At 51.2% G+C, this 19453-nt stretch overlaps 1 protein-coding gene across 13 annotated transcripts in view; it reads right to left on the bottom strand.

Annotated features, from left to right (window-relative positions):
* Nucleotides 1-19453, bottom strand: part of Eya2 (EYA transcriptional coactivator and phosphatase 2) — a 183612-nt gene that overhangs the window by 72379 nt on the left and 91780 nt on the right.

Below are 19453 nucleotides of genomic sequence, written 5' to 3'. Positions count from 1 at the left end.
ATAATAATAATAATAATAATAATAATAATAAATGTGGGCCCCTTTCCCTTTCTCTTCCTCCTTGGAGCCAGGACCTCATGCACATTCTGCGAGTGGGATTCATCTCAGCCCTCCATTACTGCTTTCTGATGTCTTCTTTCTAGAAATCTCCATACTCATTTTTAAGAGGCTGGTAGAAGACAGTGCTGCCTGAGGCTTCCCTGCAGGGGTGGAGAAGAGTACTCAAGCACACACACACACACACACACACACACACACACACACACACACACACACACACAAACACACACACACCCCTCTTCAGGTCGCTTTGTCCTTCCTGGCTCTGTTCCAAGGACACTACTACATACAGAAAAGCCTCTTTATCCAGCTACAAGTTGTGACCCGTGCAGCTGGGAGCACAGAGACTCTTTTTACCGCTGATGACCCTCCTGCCTTAGGCTACAGGACACACATGTCCTCTAGTCTGGGCAGGGTTGCTTTTGAACTCTCCTGTGCTCCTCTGGGGCTTGAGTGGTTCTCATTCCTGGCCTGCTGCAGCCCCCACTCTCCAACCTCCAACTGCTCTCCTGAGTCCAGTTTTATCTCCCAGAGGATTCATCACACTGAGGTCCTTGCTGGGACCTGTGAAGCCCTGAACTGTGTCCTCCTAAACCCAAGCCCCAAAGAATGTGCCCTTTCATGGAAAGGGTCTTAGCAGCTGTGACCCAGAAACTGCTGGGTAGGTATGGGCCCTTAAACCCAGGAATTCTCCCTGGGAGAGGCAGAGAAAGGCATCCTAAGGGGATCCCTCAGTCACAGGGTGGGCTGGGGGGAGGGGCAGGGAGCGGCATGGTGGCTTTCCTGTTGGGACCCTCCTATAACTCCCTCCATACTCTGGCTTCCAGAGCCACACAGAGATGACCCTGGGTTGTCTCGAGACTCTTATGTAGGATAATGTCATACAGATGAGGCAGGTACAAGATAGAACGAGGCCTGTCATTGGACGAGAAGGAAGGATGGGCAGGAGAAAGGTTTGAGGGAAGAGGAGACTGGAAAGGAAAGGACAGGAGACTGGAGGGGAAGCCACCGAGAGAACATGACGTTAGGATTCCACGCTGCACCTTTACAGGTTGTTATGAATGCTCTTAAGGGATGGACGTGTACAGGGCTTTGTATGTCTAGGTGGGCAATTATATCTTGTCAATTGGATCAGAGGTTATTGTGTTGTGTGTTCTTTCCTGTGGAGAATTAAGTTTAAGAGAGTGTGCGGCGGCTGGGACACTGAGCAGCCCCGGAATTAAGATGTATATTTCTGCCATGGAGGCAGCCTGCCTTGGGGACTGGATGGGTAGAGAGATTGCTGACGGCTCAGAGAGAGGCCTTCAGCAGTGTGATATGGGATGGAACAGAGTGGGTGAGAGGCTTTGCTGACCGAGATGAAGATGTCTACCAGATATCTTGGGGCACTGCGGTGCCGGACCTAGTGGGGGATAAAACACAGCATTTAATTTTTATAATTTTACAGCAACACTCTTAGGTTGCAGCACTTGCTGCAGTGGCCTGAGAGGGTACCAGAGAGCCTGTCTTGACTCTCTTCAGCCTTATCTGTCTTCCTGGAGGCACAGATGAAGTCCTCCTGGTCCATCCCCCAGCCTCTCTGCTTCTCTCTCACTCCCACAGTCCACCATGACTCTGCCATTCCCCAGCCCCCAAGTGCACATCACCCTTGCAGGGGCTGTTCCCTATCTGGAATGCCCTTCCCCGCATCTTCCCACAGGACCCACCTGCTGCCCTTTGCCCTTTGCCCTTTGCTCAGGTCGCCGTCCCAGGCAGGCCTTCTCTGGTCCCAGTAGCCCCTAACTTTGCCTTTCCCTGCGACACTACAGTTATCTGAAACACTAGGAGTTTTTATTAAACAACAACGGCAACAACAACAACAAAAACAATGACAATGACAGGGAGGTGACTCAGTGAATGAGACGCTCGTGTCTGAGGACCTGAGTTTGGATCCCGAGAACACGTAAAAGCTAGGCATGGTGTTCCATGCCTGTAATTGGATCACATCTGAGGCCTAGAGGTTCTGTGGAGCCCCTTAGCCGGCCAGCCTAGCCAAACCAATTAGCTCCGGTTCAGGGAGAGACCCCGATTCCAAAAAGTCAAGTGGACAGTGACGGGAGAAAGTCAACCATTGATCCGGCCCTCCACACATGCACACCCACACGTGCTCACCCCACAGGAGCATGTACATATACTAAAGCCAAAAGAAGATCACTGTGGACCTCTGCCTGTCAGATGTGTGTACCAGAGGGCAGGGCGGTGCTGACGACCTGTTGTGTCAGGGATGCAGTGGCTGCCGTGGCTCAGTACTCGCTGGGTGACAGCTATGGTCATTAGAGAGTAACACCCTTCCCGCCAACGCACACATGCACGCACGACCAGTCCTCGTTGAAGATGACGTTGAAAGTCAGTTGTCAGCTGACCTTCAATTAGGGTGGTGCTCCTGGATCGTCTAGGTGAGCTTTATGGGGTTCTAAGGGCCTTAAAAGTGGCAGAAGACAGAAGGGCTGGAGACATGGCCGATAGGAGAACACAGAAGTCCAAGCCAGACTTGTTCTGCTGACCTGGTAGGCACAGAGACAGGACCCAAACCTAGGCTCAGAGTCCATTAGCAACTCCAGGGGCCTGCCCACACTGATCTGCCCATGGCTGTCCTGTTCTGCCCACAGCCAGCCTGCTCTGCACACAGTCAGCCTGCACATTAAGATATAGATACCCCCCTGAAAGAACTCCGTTCATTGTACCTCAGGGGCCTTCTTGGACTCTATGGGAAGAGCTTTGGGGACAATTACCAACTTCTATTGTGGCACAGCTCCCTGCCACATGGATCCCAGGCTAGACCTACTTCAGAACTGGAAGGTGGTAAAAGCATCTGCAGAAGATGCTAAGACTGTGTAATGCCAATTCTCATCTGAGGTAAGACAGACAGACAGACAGATAGACAGACAGACAGACAGACAGATGAAGGAAGGAAGGAAGGAAGGAAGGAAGGAAGGAAGGAAGGAAGGAAGGAAACAAGCCCAGAACTCAGTCTGCCCCTAACCTTGTGCTCCTTGGTCTGTCCTGACTGGAATCTCCTCAGCCTTCCCCAGAGTTTCAGTTTTCTTGTCTGTCAAATGGGAGCATCTTATAAACACTGAAGAGGAGACCCAGGCCAAAGGGATGAGCCGAGGCCAGAGGCTCAGCCTGGTCCCCAGGAAGTCTCCAATCAGAAATGGCTGCATTCACTCAGTACTGGCCACCGATGGGTGGTGAGGTGATCAAAATGGTCACAGCTAAATGTTAAATAAATGCCGAGCATTAGGGCACTGCAGAGATTGCAGTGCCCTCAGGGCTGACATTAGAGAAGAGGACAGAGGTGCACAGTGTGGGGACATTTATTATGACTTTTTTCCCCTGGGGGAACAGTGGTGACAGCTAGAAGGGGCTGGTTTTAAAACAATAAAGTCAATTCGTTATGGTCTGCTTGGGTGTTTTGAGATCTTTGAAAGAGATATTGTGTGGCCTCAGGAGGGGTTGGCTGGGACCCAGTCTTTTATCCTGTAAGGAGGGTACCCTGACCTTCTCTGGCAGCGATGGCCTCTCAGCCTGAACTTGCCAGGTCCGGACAGCAGGGCTACCACCGCCTGGGACCGAGACGAATGCTGGCCAGCTGCTGCCTGGCCCCAGCGGCCTCCTCGGCCCCCCCTTGCCTGGGTGGTTTCAATTTCTGCAAAGACTAGGCGTCTCAGGGGGACTCAACCTGTCACTGCTCAGCAAAAAACACCAGAGGAGGATGTTAGGGTTGACTTGTGTCCTCCCCGCGAAGACAGATTCAGTCCTAAACCTGGTAGCCCTGAATGTGATCTCATTTGAAAGCGTCCTTCACAGATGCTGTGAAGTTAAACGAGGCCACAGGATTAGGGTGTGTTATAAGAATGGAAAAACTTGGGTGCTGACCCCCAGGAAAGGTGCTGGGTGGGGGTGAGCGAGTCAGAGATGGGCTGTTATGAATCAAAGACACTGGAAGCCACTGGAGCTATCAGACCAGGGGCAGACGGGCACAGACACCACCACCTTCACTGTAGACGCATGGCTACCTGGAGAACAGAGGCCGTGAACTCACACCGTTTTATCCACAGACACAATCCTTCCCTACCGCAAACACAGTGGCCTGTTGATGGCCACCACCCATTCCGGTGGGGACAGTGTCATGGGTACAAGGATGACCTTGGTTCTGAATTGTAAATCCTGATCCCTGAGGAGTTGAGTCACCGCTGGTGAGGAGGGCCCTTCCCCAGTCCTGACCTCTGTGTCAGTGAAGGGAAGATACAGAACCAGATTTCTGAGTTCCAACTTTACACGACCCTAGGGGTCTCACAGTGTCACCATTTTCTCAAATCTATTCCGTTCAATCTTCTCATTTTCTTGCGTTAATTTCCATAAAGCAAATCACTATAAAGCTATAAGATCATCATGGTGTTGACCCACTGACGGAGGAGAAAACTTCACCTCCCCACTGAAGAATCCACACCACTTGCCCTAAGAAGTGCACAGAAAACAAATGTTTTCAGTCCTCCCTAGAGACGTTTGCCTGCCGATTCCCCGTACCCAGGGGTTGCCAATGTTTTTTCTGAAAAAAAAAATATTTGCAGGGATTTTAAAGATGTGGTAACTAGCATTCCCTCAGTCTCCGCAGCTCATATTCAACACACAGAGATTTGTTTCTCTAGTTCTATGCCCACTGTGGGCTGGCAGGGGCCTCCACTCATTTGCAGACCTCGTAGACATCTCCTAATGGAATGTCCCCTGGTTTGAACACTGTCAAAGTAGGAGGCAAGGCCACTCTTGAGGGTCTCATTGTGGCCCTTGCATACTCTGGCCTGGAATGACCTGGCCACTCTAACCTCATTGCCACATTGACACGTGAGGTGCCAGACAGGTATACTTGCCCCTGGCTTGTTTGTTATGAATCAATGGTGGGGATGGCATTGGTGGCAACCACAGCTGCTCTCCAGACCTCGCATAGGTATGGGGAGCCGGCACACTCAGGTTTGGCGCCCATTGGTGTAATTAAATTGTTTTGGCGTACAGCCAGGCCTTGTTTCTGTGCAGTTCAGGCAGAGGTGAGCTACCTCAAGAGACTTTCAAAGCCTGAGATGTTTCCTAGTGGGACCTTTATAGAAAGGGTTTGCTGGCACCTGTCATGGGAGACTGCAGCCATCCTTCTAGAAGAGCAGTGCTGGGCCCCCTGTTATCTTTTTTTTTTTTTTCGGAGCTGGGGACCGAACACAGGGCCTTGGGCTTCCTAGGCAAGCGCTCTACCACTGAGCTAAATCCCCAACCCCGCCTGTTATCTTTAGGAGGCCTCTGCACCCTCTCCTTGTCCCAGAGGATCATAAGCACTCCTAGGACCTGTCACCACCATAGGGAAGTCATACAAAGAATCATAAGCTACAGAGTTCCCCAAGCTTCTGACTGGTGCTCACTGAGTGACACTGGGCACCATGCAAGGCTTCAGGGATTTCATAGCTTCAGACTTCTTTCCTGTTTGTAGGAGTTCAATGTGGTACTGACTACTGTCCTTGAAGCAGGAGTGGAGGCAAGGGAAGATTACAAAATATGCAGATCCGAGTGCAAGCATGCACATGCACACGTGTGTGTGTGCACGCGCGCACACACACACAGACACACACACAGACACACACACAGACACACACACACAAATGGTCCAGTGTTCCCATTTTGCACACTGCCACAGACACACACACACACAGACACACACACACAGACACACAGACACACAGACACACACACAGACACACACACAGACACACACAGACACACACAAACACACACACACAGACACACACACAGGCACACACACACAGACACATACACAGACACACACACACAAATGGTCCAGTGTTCCCATTTTGCACACTGCCACAGACACACACACAGACACACACACAGAGACACACACACAGACACACACACAGACACACACACAGACACACACACAGACACACACAGACACACACACAGACACACACACAGACACACACACACAGACACACACACACAGACACACACACAGACACACACACAGACACACACACAAATGGTCCAGTGTTCCCATTTTGCACACTGCCACAGACACACACACACACAGACACACACACACACAGACACACAGACACACAGACACACACACAGACACACACACAGACACACACAGACACACACAGACACACACACACAGACACACACAGGCACACACACACAGACACACACACAGACACACACACACACAAATGGTCCAGTGTACCCATTTTGCACACTGCCACAGACACACACAGAGACACACACACACAGACACACACACAGAGACACACACACACAGACACACACACACAGACACACACACAGACACACACACAGACACACACAGACACACACACAGACACACACACAGACACACACACAGACACACACACAGACACACACACACAAATGGTCCAGTGTTCCCATTTTGCACACTGCCACAGACACACACACACACAGACACACACACAGACACACAGACACACAGACACACACACAGACACACACACAGACACACACAGACACACACAGACACACACAGACACACACACAGGCACACACACACAGACACACACACAGACACACACACACACAAATGGTCCAGTGTTCCCATTTTGCACACTGCCACAGACACACACACAGACACACACAGACACACACAGACACACACACACAGACACACACACAGGCACACACACACAGACACACACACAGACACACACACAAATGGTCCAGTGTTCCCATTTTGCACACTGCCACAGACACACACACAGACACACACACAGAGACACACACACAGAGACACACACACAGACACACACAGACACACACACAGACACACACACAGACACACACACACAGACACACACACAGACACACACACACAGAGACACACACACAAATGGTCCAGTGTTCCCATTTTGCACACTGCCACAGACACACACACAACACACACACACAGACACACACACAGACACACACACAGACACACACACAGACACACACAGACACACACACAGACACACACACAGACACACACACACAAATGGTCCAGTGTTCCCATTTTGCACACTGCCACAGACACACACACAGACACACAAACACACACACAAATGGTCCAGTGTTCCCATTTTGCACACTGCCACAGACACACACACACACAGACACACACACACAGACACACACACACAAATGGTCCAGTGTTCCCATTTTGCACACTACCACAGACACACACACAGACACACACAGACACACACACACAGACACACACAGACACATACACACAGACACACACACAGACACACACACAGACACACACACAGACACACACACACAGACACACACACACAGACACACACACAGACACACACACAGACACACACACACAGACACACACACAGACACACACACAGACACACACAGACACACACACACAGACACACACACAGACACACACACACAGACACACACACAGACACACACACACAGACACACACACACAGACACACACACACAGACACACACACACAGACACACACACAGACACACACACAGACACACACACAGACACACACAGACACACACACAGACACACACACACAGACACACACAGACACACACACAGACACACACACACAGACACACACACACACACACAAATGGTCCAGTGTTCCCATTTTGCACACTGCCATTCCAGCACTTCCCAGCAGGACTGTATGTCTTCTTGACCTGTTCTATGCTGGGCAGGTACCAGTATCTGGACCCGGCTGTCACCTTCAGACCTGCCTAGATCCCTGCCCATCTTTCCCAACATTCAGCGCTGCAGCTCTAAGGGCCTAGCAACCCTGGCTGGTCACCTGACACCGAGACTGAGCAGCTGTACTCTCCGCGGCGAAGCAAATTCCTAGCATCTGGGTCTGGAGGACAGGCCCCTCTGCTGGCGCCGAGGTGGGGCTCCCCTCTGGGCTTTTTTCATCCCTGTGCCTGTCTTGGTCACAGGGGTGTGTCACAAGGCCAGGAGAGCAGCGGGTGTGGACTCAGATAGACAGCAGTGACCCCGGCTGCATCTGTGGGGGCTTTGCAGTCTTTCTGAACAGTCAGGCCCAGCAGCTACAGTTCATGGTAGCAGCAGAGGTGTGGCTGGGTGGCTCTCTGGGTACCACAGAAGGACACACACACATGTGTACGGACCCGTGTGCATACACACGAACTCACATATTCATGAATACACACAGACATAAATGTGGGGGTTCCAGGACCAGGCGGAAGGGTGTTGCACCAACCCAAATTTCAGCAGGGTAGAAATTTCTGGAACAGAAAAACAGAGACTGTGGGCTTCAGAGGAGGTGTGAAATAAAATGGTTGGCGTGGTTGAAAATGTCCCATCAGTGGGAAGCCATGGCTGAGGTGTGGTGGGCGGAGTTTCTGCTGACCAAGCACAGACTTCATCCCAGGCCCGGGCTCAGCCCCAGCCCGCATAGCCTGCACCCAGCCTACAGCAGAGGCTGCAGCTGACCATTTCCCAGAGAAGACCATCCGGTCTGAGAGGAGAGGTCTGCCTGAAGCTGTGTGCCGGCGGGCAACAGGACTGGGGTGCTACACCATTTAGCTGTCTCTGCTCAGTACCAGGAAGTCAGACCAGACACCAAGATGGTTCTCAAAAACAGTCCGCAGATGGCCTCCAACACACGCTGTCCAATGGTGAAGATAAAGTGGACAGAATTTTACACACTCACCCCCCACATAAGTACACAGAGAAAGTTCTAGAAAGGTTCACACTAACACACTATTTAAAATAAGCATCTGAGCCACTCCAAGCAATAGGAAAAGCCAGGTGGATCTAGGTGGGTAGAACCAGGTTGCCTTCAGGGGCATCTGAGGCCACCACATAGGACATGGCACTCTGAGAAGGGGGAAGTCCGTGTGGTTTCTCAGCGTAGGGTAAGAAGCTCTGTCTAGGGGCAGCTGGCTCTGGTTCCCCTTCACGGCCCGAGCTCTTAGCAGTAAATGAAATCAATTTGTTCCAAGGGTTCATCGTGTATCCCACATCCTGGCTTCAGTCCTGACCATGAGCAATTTCTGAGTGGAGAGGCAGTTTATAGCCTGATGTCTGTCTGCCTGTCTGTCTGTCTGCCTGCCTGCCTGCCTGCCTCTCAGGAGGGTTCCTGGGCTGACGAAGGCTATGTCTCCCATTCCTGGCTGCTGTACCTTAGGGATCTCATTGGATTCCTCAGCAGAGGGTTGTCTGCTGAGTCCTGGGCTCCTTGCTTGTTCTGGAAGGACTCACTGCAGCAGAACCTAGGCTTCCATGGGTCCCTCCCATCCTCCCACCCCCTGAACTACTGTGGGCAGGAAACTGACTTTTCTGTCACCTTTCAGCAGACTCTAGGTACAGACCTTAGTCCAGGTTTAGCGCCCATTTCTTTGAAACATCTGAAATAAAAATGCCAACAAGTAGGCTGGAGAGGTGGCTCAGCAGTTGAGAGTTCATGCTGCTCTCACAGAGGACTGGACTCGGGTTCCCAGCACCCACACCAGGCCACTCACAACCACCTCTAACTCCAGCTCTGGAATCCAGTGTCCTCTTCTGGCTTCTTTTGGCACTGCACATACCACACACACATAAAACACACACCACACACACCCTACACATACCACACACATATACACACAACATACACACACACACACACAACATATACACCAAACAGGATACACCACACACAAATACTACATACATACCAAACAACACACACACACCACACACACACATCACTTAACTACATATACCACATATAACACATACAACACTACACCACACACACACACATACACATCACTCAACCACACACATCAAACATACATACACATAACACATATACACACATACACACTATACACACCATGTACACACCAACACACCACACGTACCACATACACACACCACACACACTACACATATCACACACATACACACAGCACACATATATCACTCAACCGCACATATACCACACATATACATATAACAATACACGTACCACATCACACACACACTACACCCACCATGCACACACACCACACATAACACATATACACACCATACACCACTACACACACCACACATAACACACATACCACACACTACACACACACTACACATACCACACCACACATACACACACACACACACACACACACACCCCACACACACCCCACAAAATGTCAAATGCAAATAAATTGACCTCCCACTGTCCCTTCATTCCACACTGGTCACTTGGTCTCTGAAATACAAACCAAGTCACCTCCTCTGTCTGACATTCTGATGACTTTTTGAGATTCCAGGGTCAAATCCCAAACCAGCTGCCTGGCAGGCTCTGTTAGGCCTCCCTCTATTACCCTTCCATCCTCTTGGACCCTGTTCCCTGATCTCTCGGCCTCTGGACTCCCTGTGATGTGCTGTATTGAAGAACTCCTTGTGCTCCTCTTCCTCTCAGGGTGTGCTCCCTGGAGCACCCATGCCTCACAGCTGGAAAAGCCCCCGACACTTGCTGGCTTCCTTACTGTTGTGCTCCGAACCCTGTACCCCCGGTTTGTATACTGAAGTTCACCTCTCTAGGGTGACTGTATTTGGTGAGGGGGACTCTAGGGAGGGACACAAGTGTCACAGGCCATAGCACATGTTCTTATAAGAATGAGATCTTTTCCCAGGCCTGTGCAGAGGAAAGGCCATGTAACTGCCTGCACTGGGATGGCTGGCCCAAACCTGGAAGAGCCTTAGAAACCGTCAGCTATGCAGCCCTTCCAGACCTCTGACCACGAGCTAACAAGGTTCTGTAGTTTAAACCACACACCCCGCAGCACCGTGTGACTGGATGAGCAAAAGTTCAGTGCCTCCTTCCTGGGATGCGAAGTCCATACAGCCTTGGCTACGGGCTTAGAGCCGCATAGCACACACCCTATCTGCTGCCGCTGCACTTGGGGGTGTTTGCTGAATGCATGATGGATGGTTTTCCTGCACCACACCCATCTCTCTTCAAGCCTGCAGCTGCTTCTGTAGAAGGGAGTGATGCAGGGGTGGTCCAGGGCCCTTGGAAGGCACTTTAATTAGCAATGCTATTCTGGGAGGCTACAGAACCTTAGGTAGGGTCTACTTGGAGGGAGGAGGGACAGGACATCCCTGGACCCTAGCTCTCGCCTGGCTTTCTGCTCTGTGACCCTCTGTGTTGTGAACAGCGGCCACCACACACACCCACCACCACGAACACAGGTTCCTCCTACACGCTTCCCCGCCATGACGAACTGAAACCATGGGCCAAGGCCAATATCCCCGTCCCTAATTATTTCTGTCAGGTGTGATCACAGCTACACGAAAGTAACTGATCCAGTCATGCTGCCCGGGACAGCTGTGCTGCCCAGAAGCCCGGGCTGCTGCAGAAGAATGTTTCATAGAGTATCAGATGTGCTCTCCACAGGCTTATACTAAGAGCATTTTGTTTGACTTAAAATTATGCATAAGTAGGGCCTGAAGAGTTGGCTCCATGGGTAAAGTCCCTCCCACACAAGCCGGAGGACCTCCATTCAATCCACAGAGTCCACATAAACAGCCAGATGGGTGACACGTTCTTGTAATCCTCACCCTGGGGAGTAGAGGCAGGAAGATCACTGGGGCTTGCTGGCCAGCTAGTCTACCTAGACCAGCAAGCCTCAGGCCAATGGGAGACCCTGTGTCAAACAAAACAGAGCAGAACACAATAAAACAAAACCAGAAAACCCACAGTGGACAGCTACCAAGGAAGGAGGCCAGTGGCTGACCCCTGGCCTCCAAATGCATGCTCACACACAGATTACATAAGCTGGTTAAATGTCATGCGAGTTCATCTTCACAGTTACAAAGGACTTTCTAAAATGTTTGTTGCAAGAAGGGAGCATTGGGTGGGACAGGGATAAGATAAGAACCACCCATGTCTACTTCAGGGTAACAGTTGGCTCTCCACTGGCACCTGTGACCTTGGCTTTTCTGTTCTCAGTACTCAGCATGGAGAGCGATTCCATCGCCACCCACAGGGACAATAATGACACAATGCCACAGCCCTCTGCCTCTACTGGCTTTCTGCATAACCAGCAGACCTGCAGTGGTATTGTAAGCCTCGGTCCTACCATTTACCTTAAGAACCTCTCTAAAGAGTCAGAAGAGGGATATGTATATGTCCCCACAGAGTAACAGAAACTGTCCCTGGCAGTCTGGACTTCCCCTTGCTGTGGTCTGGCTAGGAAACCTGCCATCTCGGTGAGTCACAAGATGCGTGTGGTTGTGAAACCACAGATGGAGTGACTTCTCGCTGTAGGCTGGACTTTGGAGAGGCCGAGATCAGGGGTCCAGGGGCCTGGTGAGGATGCTCCCCTGACTACAGACTATCACCATCTTCACACATTCTCACCCAGCTATTCCATGGAGGGCATTATGGTAGGTGAGAGAGCATGGTGTCTCTTCTTGAAAGGACACCCACTGGTCCCCTCCTCAACAGCTCCTGCTTGATGGTCTCCTCTTACTGTAGGTGCATCTTCCCCCCCCAAGAACTGACTCCACGTATCTCCCCTTAGGGCAAGTGTGAGAGGACCCAGCTCAGTCCATAGCATGTACAATGACCTTCTCACATCTTCCAGCATTAGCTGGCTGAGAGCTGGCTTTTCTGCTTCCCTTAAAATCTGGGTGTGCTTGTGTTTGGGGGATGGCACGGTAGGAAAAGTGCCTGCTGCACGGGGACCTGGATTCATATTCTGGAACCACAGGGATAGGAGGTATAGACAAGAGCTTACAATCATGGGCTAGGTCCATTATACACAGAGGTTAACAACAACACATCATGTCTCCAATAAGGTGAGGGATAGGGCTGAAATTAGAGGTTGGTCATGGACTCCACATGTATGCTATAATGTTACACACAAAAGATGAAGAAGAAAAGGAGGTAGGAGAGGTAGAGGAGGAGGAAAAGGAGGAGGAGGGGGAGGAAGAAAAAAAGGAGGAGGAGGAGGAGAAGAGGAGGGGGAGGAGGAGGAAGAGGAAGAGGAGGAGGAGGAGGGGGAGAAGGAGGAAGAGGAGAAGGGGAAGAGGGGGAGGGGGAGGAAGGGGAGGGGGAGGAAGAGGAGAAGGGGAAGAGGGGGAGGGGGAAGAGGGGGAGGGGGAAGAAGAGGAAGAGGGGGAGAAGGGAGAAGAGGAGAAGGGGAAGAGGGGGAGGGGGAAGAGGGGGAGGGGGAAGAAGAGGAAGAGGGGGAGAAGGGAGAAGAGGAGAAGGGGAAGAGGGGGAGGGGGAGGGGGAGGGAAGGTAGAAGAGGAGGAAGGGGAGAAGGAGGGGGAGGAGAAAGAAGAAGGGGAGGAGGCAGCAATTGGGTTTGGTGCTACAGGATTATAATTCTAGCTGTTTGGGAGGCTGAGGCAGGAGGATCATGAATTTAAGGCCCTTAAATGAGATCTTGTCTTTAAACAAAAATTTGTTTCTTTTTATTTATTTATTTATTTATTTATTTATTTATTTATTTATTTATTTTTTGGGGGGGGTTCTTTTTTTTTTTTCGGAGCTGGGGACTGAACCCAGGGCCTTGCGCTTCCTAGGTAAGCGCTCTACCACTGAGCTAAATCCCCAGCCCCAAAAATTGTTTCTTTTTAAAAAAGATTTATTTAGTACACTACCATTACAGATGGTTGTGAGCCACCATGTGGTTGCTGGGAATTGAACCCAGGACCTCTGCAAGAGCTGACGGTGCTCTTACCTGCTGAGCCATCTCTCAGCCTTAAAATCTGTCTTTAATAAAGGGTTGTAGGTAGAACTCAGTGGCTGAGCCATGCTTAGATGCACAAGGCCTTGCGTTCAATTCTCTGGGCCACAGACAAAAGTCCACCTCTCTCAGAGTTGGCTTGCCTAAGTAGCAGTGCTGACACCATAATTCATCAAGATTAAACAGGGATGAAAAACCACCTCCTTCATCTCCCTGGCCACATCTCAAGTGCCAGCAGCCCATGGCTGGTATCCACTGTAGCGGAGCAGGGCTGTATCGTGAGTTGTCAACTGATCCTGCCCCTGTTCCCCAGGCGAACCTTTCATCCCGTTTCTGTCTGCCCTCCTCCTTCACCTGGTGTCTTTGGGGGGAATTGCCACCAATCAAATTCCGTATACAATCAGAGAGAACACAGACTCTTGACCTCCATGTGTCCTAAAAATGGAAGACACCAGCCAGATACAGGACAGAGAGCCAACCTGTGAAGGTGACCACCAGGGGGAGGTGGGGCTGGAACCTCAGAGCTTTGCGGTGTGCAGAGCTGCTGATTCACACCCAGAAACCTGACCCTGGGCCAGCAGGACTCAGCTGCCAAGTCTGGCTCCTGACCTGCCTGACCAGGGTAGATCAGGCTGACTTCACCTGCTCAGATCTAGCTGGGCCAGGGCAGCCTACCACTGCCACCACCAAGGTGAAACGGAACCCGGTCCACTTGGCTAGGTTGGGGGTGGGGGGCACACTGGACCCAGCCCTGGCTTATGGCCACCTGTCTTTAAGGTTTCCCAGGACAGGCTCGCCTACCCACACTGCACCTGTCCCCACTGCACCTGCCCACACTGCACCTGTCCCCACTGCACCTGCCCACACTGCACCTGTCCCCACTGCACCTGCCCACACTGCACCTGTCCACACTTCACCTGCCCCCATTGCATCTGCCCATACTGCACCTGTCTCCACTGCACCCGCCCACACTGCACCTGCCTACAGTGAACCTGTCCCTACTGTACCTGCCCACACTTCACCTGTCTCGACTGCACTTGTCCACACTGCACCTGTCCACACTTCACCTGTCCCCATTGCATCTGCCCACACTGCACCTGTCCCCACTGTACCTGCCTACAGTGAACCTGTCCCCACTGTACCTTTCCACACTTCACCTGTCCCCACTGCACCTACCCACACTGTACCTGTTCCCATTGCACCTGCCCACACTGCACCTTTCCACACTTCACCTGTCCCCATTGCATCTGCTCATACTGCACCTGTCTACAGTGAACCTGTCCCCACTGCAGCTGCCCTCACTGAACCTGTCCCTACTGTACCTGCCCACACTTCACCTGTCTTGACTGCACTTGCCAACACTGCACCTGTCCACACTTCACCTGTCCCCATTGCATCTGCCCACACTGCACCTGTCCCCACTGCACCTGCCTGCACTGCACCTGTTCACATTGAACCTGTCCCCACTGCACCTGTTCACACTGTACCTGCCCACACTGCATCTGTCCCCACTGCAACTGTCACCACTGCACCTGCCCACACTACACCTGTCCACACTGAACCTGTCCCCACTACACCTGTCCCCACTACACCTGCCCTCACCTGCACCCTGGCCTTAAATTCACCTGCACTTGGCTTGTAATTAACTTCTTTCATTTCTGTTCCAGGGTCTTGTGGTTCCTCAGAAAATATGGACCCAGATTACAAAATGGGAAAGGAAAGCCACCCTAGTGTACCCCTATCTAACTTTCCAAGAGCTTCTCAAGATAACCTTAAAACCAGCTGTCAAGGAACAAGAACAAAACAAGGGCAGCCTGTATGTAGACATGGCCGCTGGGATGGGGATATGGCCCAGTCAGGTAAGCACTTTCTTGCAAGTATGAAGGCCTGAGTTGGATCCCAGCATCAACAAAAAAGGCTGAGAGTTTGCCTCTAATGGAAGTGGAGACAGGAGGATATGTGAGGCCCACTGGCCAGCTAAACTGTCCAAACTGGCAAGTTCCACATTCAGTGAAAGACTCTGTCCCAAAAGGTAAGGCAGGGAGCAAGAGAGGAAGACACTCAAGGCTGACTTCTGGTATCTACACAGGCCCACATGTGTACAGGTTCCCTGCCCTCCAACATGTGCACACACACACACACACACACACACACACACACACACACCACAGACAAACACTGGTGCAAACATTTTGATTGATATAGGACAGCGTCAAGGGTGCATTGTGACAAGGTCAAGAAGAGGCTCAGAGGTTGGCAAGAATAAGGTTCCACAAAACATGGAGAAAGGCCATGTCTGCGAAGCTGGCAGCATTCACGACAAGACAAATGACAAATGACACTACCCAGAGGGCACGACTGAGGCTCAGGGAGCGTGTATCCTTCTGGCTGGCAGAATTTAAAAACGCCATTTACCAGGTGTCGGGCATCAGGCAATTGGGGCAGTGACCCCAGTTAGACCTGAAGCAGGTGGCAAATACACGGTGCCCTCTTCACGATGGGCACCAGGGAGGAGCCATACCTGCAGGAAGCATTGTGACTCGGATGTATAGGGTGAAAGGCCAGTGTGTAAGGACTGGGCTGAGAGTTTGGGGACGCCATGGGTGTGAGGAAACTACCCAGGTGACGAGGGAAAAACAGCCTCCAGAGCTTTCCATGAGCAGGACTCCCGATTCCCCCACCAGAGAGAGCACTACCATTCACAAGCATTGGGCGAATGCTCTGGAAGGCTCATCTCAGTGGAGCAAAAATGCTGGTCTCAAACTTGCTGCACAGCTCAAGCTGGCCTTGAACTTCTGATCCTCCCACCTCCGTCTCCCATGTGCTAGGATTACAGGTGTGAGCCACCACGCCCAGGCTACGTCAAGCTGAGGATGGAGCACTTGTATCCTGAGGAAGGGCTTCTTGTATCCTCAGTAAGCGCACCTTCAGTCACACCATCTACCTCTTTTGGGTCAAGATTTCTGCTGGAGAGAGGATTGGAGCTCACCAGGTAGGCTAGGCTGGTTGGCCAGGGAATCCCAGAATTCCACTTGTCTCTGCCTCCTCGGTGCTGTATTTTAATGTGGGTTCCGGGGAACTTGAACTCAGGCCCTCATGCCTGAGGCAATCACTGTTATCAACCGAGCCATCTCCCCAGCCCAGAAAGAAGTCTTTGAAGAAGTACTAACTGAAAACTATGAGCCCATAGACCATGAAGGCACAGTAAACTTGGAGCACAGAGTCAAAAAGGGGGCTATGCAGTGACACATGAGCACACATCAAGTCTGCAGTGCAGAGAGACTCCAGTGTAAAGGAGTCACCCAGAGGATGCAGTTTTTTGTGGCCGCTGTCATGGTAACAGGATCTGACAGACTGTTCATAGTGCCTCTGTCTGCATAAGGGGTTCTGCGTGGGTTCCCAGGCACTCTACAAGAGGTCTGAGGTCTGGATACTGACTGGGTGTAGGGACCAGGATGGAAGGAAATGTCTACAGATCTTTAACCTTCCAAAATTAATGTGAATATTTAACCTCCCCAAACTAATGTGAAAGAGAGACTTCCACTGGATACTGAAAGATTCTACTCGAGAGAGGGGTGTCTTTCTTTGTTTTCTCCTCTACCAGGAATTGAACCTAGGACCTCATACATGGTTGTCAAGTGCTCTAACACTGAGCCACAGCCCTCAGAGGTGTGTTTTTGGGGTGCTGTAAACATTTGTGGAAATTGCACAGCTATGTCAATGCCCTGGACTAAACCCTCTCAGAGGGCAAAGTTTATAGTGAACGAATTATATTTTGGCAAGCACTAGATGAGTTTAAACATATACACCTGATAAGACAAATACGAGGGGCTGGAGAGATGGCTCAGCGGTTAGGAGCACTGACTGCTCTTCCAGAGGTCCTGAGTTCGAATCCCAGCAACCACATGGTGGCCCACAATCATCTGTGATGGGACCCGATGCCCTCTTATGGTGTGTCTGAAGACACCAACAGTGTATTCACACACATAAAATAAGTCTTTAAAAAAAGAACAAAGAGTACATTTGGTTACAACCCAGTCAGAATGGCCGCCACCAAGGAAAGTACACTTTCTGGACACAGGAGAGGAGAAACCTGGAGATGAAGGGGAGACATTGGCCTACTCAGTGCTTGCCACACTTGTGGTGTCTGTTTATCAATCTGTAGAGTGGGGGATGGTCCTATTTCTCCCCTGTGTGCTTTTACAAAATCATGGATTTTTAGTAAGGAATCCTGGCTTCCCGTGACAGGATGATGCTAGGATGCTCACTGGCATCCTCAGGCCCTGCCCAGCCATCTCAGTCTTTCCCTTACGCCTGCCTTGCTCCACAGAATTAAGTTCCATAACTGTCTGAAATACACGAGTCATCTGAGAGTTTATACCTTCTCTGGAACACTCAGGGCAGGCACATGGGCCCAGGTGTGAGCCCCGTGTGTTTGTTAAAAATGAAGAGGCCTGGCCCTCCCATCAGGGTCTGGCTTAGAGCAAGCTAGCAGGAAGTTCAGCCCCAGCCACACATGGCGGCCATGAGGACCATGAGAAAATAGCAGACACCATTTCCATGGTTGTCTGGAAATAAGCAGGAAAAGCATTTGATTTGTGAAGACCTCATGGAGATTGAGGTGGGGTGGGGTCCAAGCCGGAGTCTCTTCTCTCCTGCTGAAAGTCACTTTCTAAACGGGACAGGATGCTGTGGGCTATGTACCTAGGCTGGAGAAATGCCAGGCCACATAGCACTGCTCGGGTCACATGACCTTGCTCGAGTTACCCATAGAGTGCCCTGGGGTTCTCTGTCTAATAGAGGGGAGGGGTCACAGTGCCCATGTCATAGGGCAGATATGCCTGTTTCTCTCTCTCTCTCTCTCTCTCTCTCTCTCTCTCTCTCTCTCTCTCTCTCTCTCACACACACACACACACACACACATACACACACCCATGACACCCCGAGTGTCTCCTTCGCAGTCTTGGCCATGATCTGTAACTGTTTCCCTGTGTGGATTACTGCCCAGCTCTCCTGAGCGTTCCCTTGTTCACTGTTGCCTCCTTAGCCCCTGCCAGGCTCAAAGCCAGCATTCAGTAATAGAGGGAATGAATGTGGGAAACACCTCTGGAGGGTACACAACTGGGATAAGGATGGACAGTGTCCCCTAGTCAGCCCTGTCAGTCATGGAAGCCTAAGTCAGCACCGTAGTTTCTATCTGAAAAGCTAAGGATTGACCCCATGCAAACTCAAGCTCACAGACTCAGGGAGCCTTCACTGCCAAGAATGGTTCCTTTCCTCATCGGCTTTCAGGGATGGATCACCAGCTGTCACCCTCCAAGGGGACTCAGAATGGCCACTGGCAGGATGTCAGGGACAATATCAGAAGCAGAGGAGGAAGGAGATGTAGTAAGGGTCAAAGGTTTGGGGTGGAGGCTGAGGGATGGGACACCACCCCGAGGAGACATACAAGATCCTGCTCAACTTGAGGTAAGATCTAAAGTTCTTGTCATGACACTGGCCAAACTGGTCATTCCCTTGACCCCTCAGTTTCTTCTTCTGTGAAGTGGGTGCA

Source organism: Rattus norvegicus, chromosome 3 (assembly GCF_021556685.1).
Source record: "Rattus norvegicus strain SHRSP/BbbUtx chromosome 3, alternate assembly SHRSP_T2T, whole genome shotgun sequence".
Classification (NCBI taxonomy): Eukaryota; Metazoa; Chordata; class Mammalia; order Rodentia; family Muridae; genus Rattus; species Rattus norvegicus.
Note: the sequence above shows the minus strand (reverse complement) of the source record. Positions and strands in the feature narration are given on the sequence as shown.